The following is a 6000-nucleotide window of genomic DNA, read 5'->3' as shown; positions in this document are numbered from 1 at the left end:
CAGAGAGGGTGGGAAAACACCTGCGAGGTGTCATGACGACATTGTAGTCCTGTTGTGGTCACCATCATTATGTATTCTCAGGTTGAGAGCTGAAGGTTTTATTGTGAACACCTCTCAGAATAAGGTTAATGTGGTGACCGCAAGGCGGGCATTTGTTCCGTATTTTGAAGTTTCCTTAAGACAATCTAGGCTGCATTTTCGTGACAGCTGGCGGTTGGAGAAGCCTAGCGGTGAAAGCTTTCTTTTGTCACGCCAGAGTTCGAGGTTCCATTCTCCACGTGCGTGGAAGACCTTTCTGGTGTCGCCTGCCATGATATTGCTGGGATATCTTTAAAATGGGCTTAAAATCATACTCTACTTACTCACTCATTCACGTACAGAAGTTCCAGTAAACACTTGAAACGCATCCAACGTATGACAGCATTCGTCATTGACACACTTAGTCATTGTAACGTTTATCCTTTGTAAGGGAAGCCGTTGATACACCTCTCTCGGTTATCAGTGAGGACAATACGGACACACAGTTCACGGCATGTGCAGGGAGTATAGGAACGTTGCTCGACTAGTCGCCGTGTGATCTCAATCACATGCCTCAGAAGGGACTCCCTCGGCCAGAGGTAAGCAGATGTTATGTTTGAGATTATAGTTCATAATATTGTCTACATGCTCAGTACAACTGAAGATGAAAGTCAAATTGTTTAATAGTTCGTTAATGATGACTGGGAATAAGGCAGTTCGTATTCCCCATTTATAAAATAAACGAAAAGTCAAAATAATTATGTCTGAACATTTAATCCACCAAAACCGAAACAAAACCGTAAACCCAATGAAATATCCCCGCACTGTACATTCACCGAAAGTGTGAATGTTAACTAAGCTTCTATGCTTCTGTGTAAATGTCTTCCCGATAATGGAAGCTATCTACTAAGTAATTTGTAACTCCTGGCTGGAGCTCGATATGGACGACCCTGCCCCTCAGCAATATGTCTAACTAACTGCCGATGTTAAACTGATTAACGCTGTCGTCAGCTATGACCACGAAATGCACGAGATTTTAAAACCCACATGCATAGACGCACAGCGACGGGTGTATTCGGGCGCGCTGACCCAAGCTAAAAACGAAAATATCTTTTCCTTCTGTCCAATGACGTATACCATGTGTCTTGACAAAAAATACAATCCCTGTCTGTGGAATAACCGTTTATGTAGGAATTACTTTTAGTATACACCAATGACACTATTGCTTTCAGAAAGAAACTACGGGAGACTATGCACAATATACAGAAGAAAGTAGACATAACGAGTAATCTATATATGAAGGTCTATACCAAAACGTCGCGATGATAGTACATAAATGATGTTGTTGAACCTATCAATTTACGAATAACACATGAGAATATATGCCAGAACGAGGTTTTGATAGTACATTATAGGAGTTGTCTAACTTCCTAATTTGCTGATAACATAATAGTATCTATGCTGAACCGTCGCTATAACATTATACAGGCTTGTTATCCATACACTGTGCCTACTTTGTCTTCTGTTTCAAGATTATATGAAACATTATTATATGTAATATAATATTTCTATTTCTCGTTACCTGATTCGACACTCGTGACGTCGTTAACCGCGAGAGATGTCACGCCACAAAGCAGATAAACATGTCGCAAAAAGATAACAAGTCTCACCGTGTACCTAGCTACCTTTTGTTTCCGAGGTGCAATTTTTTTAGAAACTTGAGATTGGGGTCCATTTAATGTCGGTGAGAGCGGATCATATCACCCGATGTAGGACAGAGCGGATCATATCACCCGATGTAGGACAGAGCGGATCATATCACCCGATGTAGGACAATGTGATGCGGGGCACTGATTGTTACAGCAAGGAATTAAAGGTAGTGTGTTCTCGCTATGTATAGGGGTATCTAGGAGTGAGTGAGTGAGTATGGTTTTACGCCGCTTTATCGCGGCGGGGACCCCAGAAATGGACTTCACACATTGTACCCATGTGGGGAATCGAAACCGGGCCTTCGGCGTGACGAGCGAACGCTTTAACCACTAGACTACCCAACCGCCCCAGGGGTGTCCAAGATAACTACATAAATATACAATCACAGCAGTTTAATCTGTGTTATATATATAGTACCACTGCTGTAGTTGTTATGTCAAAACACTGATTACACAACAGTCCTCGTTTCCTGCTGACTGGGTTCCGTCCTTTTGCGCAACTTAGTACAATAACCAGTCCTGAATGTTGAGACCAATTCATTCAACTCAATATACAAATATTAATCAGTATTATTTGATACATTATTATTTGTATATTGCAACACGACGCTCCTTCTAATCCTTGCAAACTCGCGTGCTCTGTCGTACAGCATGCTCTGACACACGGATATAGTGGAAATCTCAAAACGAGGCTCGGCCTGTAGAAAAGTTTGGCGGTCTGGTACGGACTTGATATTATATCAATTACACTGTACGTTACAAAAATACACTGAATAAGCGCAAAGAACTGTTTCAAATAACAGGTGTAGCCAGTGAGCCAGATGCATTGTGAATCATTTTACGACTTCATCAAACAGGACAATCTGTGACGTCTTAGTTAAGGTCATGCTGCCTAAACCTTACCATAAAATATAGAAATACGATTTTATTAAAGTTTAAAAATAAAATTCATTTGCAAATACCATTTTCTTTTGAAACAAGGAATTGGAATTTAGTGTAACCATAGTTGTTTGTAGTGTCTCTTATCACTTTCACACGAGAAAATTCGGATCGGCTGAAAAGTAGGTCATTGGTTAATGAGACTCATCTCATCTCATCTCAAGTTAATCATCTTTGGTAAAGCACAAGTTATGGAAGTGGGTTGTCTCGGTATATATTACCTATAGCTGGTAAACGTTACGTACATGTCCCAGGGCAGTACCTGTCAAAGTCAATTTCATAAATAAGTTGTCAATAAAATGCTACTATTTTGTACAGATGTCTGATTTCATCTAGGGCAACAAAGTTATTTATTGTGCAGTTTAGGCATGGTGTGTAAATACCGTGAACAATCACCCAATCAAGGTAAGTCGCAGCGGTCTCGTGTCCAGTATTTCCGTAAAACATACATTTATTACTCTGTTTGAAAAAAAATATTCATGTGTTTATTTCAAGAACATTACCTTTCTGTCTGTAAATAAAATTGTAAATATCGGGATCAATAATGACAGGTACGTGAAATCAATGATAGTTAATTGCTTTTATACATTTTCCCTTTCTTGGTATATCAGTCACACAGAGGGTTATTAAACGGAGTGTGCTGTGGGAAAGGAAGGTCTAGTTGCAGCCCAAGTGAATGGATGTCGTTGTCATGTGACCCGTTTTCTTAATGTAAACTACCCGTGAAGGTCCGGGTTAGAATATTGATCTTAGTAACCCATGCTTGTCGTAAGAGGCGACAAACGGGATCGAGTGGTCAGGCTCGCTGACTTGGCTTACACATGCCATCGGTTCCTCAGTTGCGCATATCGATGCGCATGCTGTTGACCACTGGATTGTCTGGTCCAGACTCGATTATTTACAGACCGTCGCCATATAACTGGAATATTGCTGAGTGCGGCGTAAAATTAAACTCACTCACTCACTTAATGTAAACAAACGAATGTATAAATTTGAATCTGTCATCCTTCAAGATCCAGATAAAAAGATAGTCTTCAGCAACCATTGCTTGTCGAAAGAGGCGATTAACCGGCTCTTGTGGTCAGGCTCGATGACCTGGTTGTCACATATCATCGTATCCCAGTAGCTAAGATCGATGCTCATGATGTCAATTACTAGATTGTGTGATCCAGGAAGCCATCACATAGCTTTAATATTGGTAAACAACAAGACACAAAAAGCAACATTGAGAGGTGACGAACCTTCCTGTTGGTTGCGAGTGGTGACAAATGGGGCTTCTTGTAGGTTGCGAGTGGTGACGAATGGGGCTTCTTGTAGGTTGCGAGTGGTGACGAATGGGACTTCTTGAAGGTTGCGAGTGGTGACGAATGGGGCTTCTAGTAGGTTGCGAGTGGTGACGAATGGGGCTTCTAGTAGGTTGCGGGTGGTGACGAATGGGGCTTCTAGTAGGTTGCGAGTGGTGACGAATGAGGCTTCTTGTAAGTTGCGAGTGGTGATGAATGAAACTTCTTGTAGGTTGCGAGTGGTGACGAATAAGACTTCTTGTAGGTTGTGGGTGGTGACGAATGGGACTTCTTGTAGGTTGCGCGTGGTGACGAATGGGACTTCTTGAAGGTTACGAGTGGTGACGAATGGGGCTTCTTGTAGGTTGCGAGTGGTGACGAATGAAACTTCTTGTAGGTTGCGAGTGGTGACGAATGAGACTTCTTGTAGGTTGCGAGTGGTGACGAATGGGCTTCTTGTAGGTTGCAAGTGGTGACGAATGGGACTTCTTGAAGGTTGCGAGTGGTGACGAATGGGGCTTCTTGTAGGTTGCGAGTGGTGACAAATAGGGCTTCTTGTAGGTTGCGAGTGGTGACGAATGGGGCTTCTTGTAGGTTGCGAGTGGTGACGAATGGGGCTTCTTGTAGGTTGCGAGTGGTGACGAAGGGGGCTTCTTGTAGGTTGCGAGCGGTGACAAATGGGCTTCTTGTAGGTTGCGAGTGGTGACGAATGGGGCTTCTTGTAGGTTGCGAGTGGTGACGAATGGGGCTTCTTGTAGGTTGCGAGTGGTGACGAATGGGGCTTCTTGTAGGTTGCGAGTGGTGACGAATGGGGCTTCTTGTAGGTTGCGAGTGGTGACGAATGGGGCTTCTAGTAGGTTGCGAGTGGTGACGAATAGGGCTTGCGACTGGTGACGAATGGGGCTTCTTGTAGGTTGCGACTGGTGACGAATGGGGCTTCTTGTAGGTTGCGAGTGGTGACGAGTGGGGCTTCTTGTAGGTTGCGAGTGGTGACGAGTGGGGCTTCTTGTAGGTTGCGAGTGGTGACGAATGGGGCTTCTAGTAGGTTGCGAGTGGTGACGAATAGGGCTTGCGACTGGTGACTGGTTGTGGTGACGAATGGGGCTTCTTGTAGGGCTTCTAGTAGGTTGCGAGTGGTGACGAATGGGGCTTCTTGTAGGTTGCGAGTGGTGACGAATGGGGCTTCTAGTAGGTTGCGAGTGGTGACGAATGGGGCTTCTTGTAGGTTGCGAGTGGTGACGAATGGGCTTCTTCCTGTAGGTTGCGAGTGGTGACGAATAGGGCTTCCACCTGTCTCTTCATGTAACCTGTACATGCAACAATCACCTGTCAGGCCAGTACGATGGTCGAGAGTGATCAACACCGTTCCGATGTTGACACTTCATATTACAGGTGAACTCTCACTTGACGTATTCATTCTGAATCTATATCTGAATTCCAGTGTTTCAGTCATACCTACTATATGACTTACCTGACGTTCAGGTAACCTGGCCTAACAATCAGTAATGTAAACACCCCGCTTATCGTTCTTGTCATCTGTCAGCCTTGTGGTATGGCCTTCAGACATCAGCATCTTGCTCATGTTGACATTTCCCGTTACACTCAAATAAGTACTGTGTGAAACGTCGTATTTCAATAACTTGCTTGGAGACAAAGACACCTGATTATGCGACCGAAGTGACCAAGCCTGATGGCAGTCGACAAGACCAGCTCAGCATCTGAGAGTGTAGCGACACGCGTGGCGGACCTGATCAGTCACGGGAAATAAAGCCATGTACCTGGCCATTGTGTAGAGTCCTTAACGAGAGTTTAATGCTGAAACACACTGATTGTTATTTCTTGTCCTTCATATCTCCTCGGTTCCAAAGGCTTCAGTGAGTGAATGAGTTCAGTTTTACGCCGCTTTCAGCAATATTCCAGCAAATCACGTCTTGGGACTCCAGAAATAGGCTTCACACGTTGTACCCATACGGGAATTGAACCTTGGTCTTCAACGGGACGAGCGAACGCTTTAACCACTAGGCTACCCCACTACCTCAGTGGGCAATGGG

At 44.0% G+C, this 6000-nt stretch overlaps 1 protein-coding gene across 2 annotated transcripts in view; it reads left to right on the top strand.

The window, feature by feature from the left end:
• The first annotated feature begins 457 nt into the window (after positions 1 to 457).
• The window catches only part of LOC124279696, a 28037-nt gene continuing 22494 nt past the window's right edge, over positions 458 to 6000 (top strand). For both annotated transcript variants that reach the window (XM_046715540.1, XM_046715550.1), the window contains exon 1: positions 458 to 617. The gene's annotated coding sequence lies outside the window, so the exon portion shown is untranslated. The remainder of the gene's footprint in view (positions 618 to 6000) is intronic.

Source organism: Haliotis rubra, unplaced genomic scaffold (assembly GCF_003918875.1).
Source record: "Haliotis rubra isolate DU_JTF1 unplaced genomic scaffold, ASM391887v1 Scf107, whole genome shotgun sequence".
Lineage (NCBI taxonomy): Eukaryota > Metazoa > Mollusca > Gastropoda > Lepetellida > Haliotidae > Haliotis > Haliotis rubra.
Note: the sequence above shows the minus strand (reverse complement) of the source record. Positions and strands in the feature narration are given on the sequence as shown.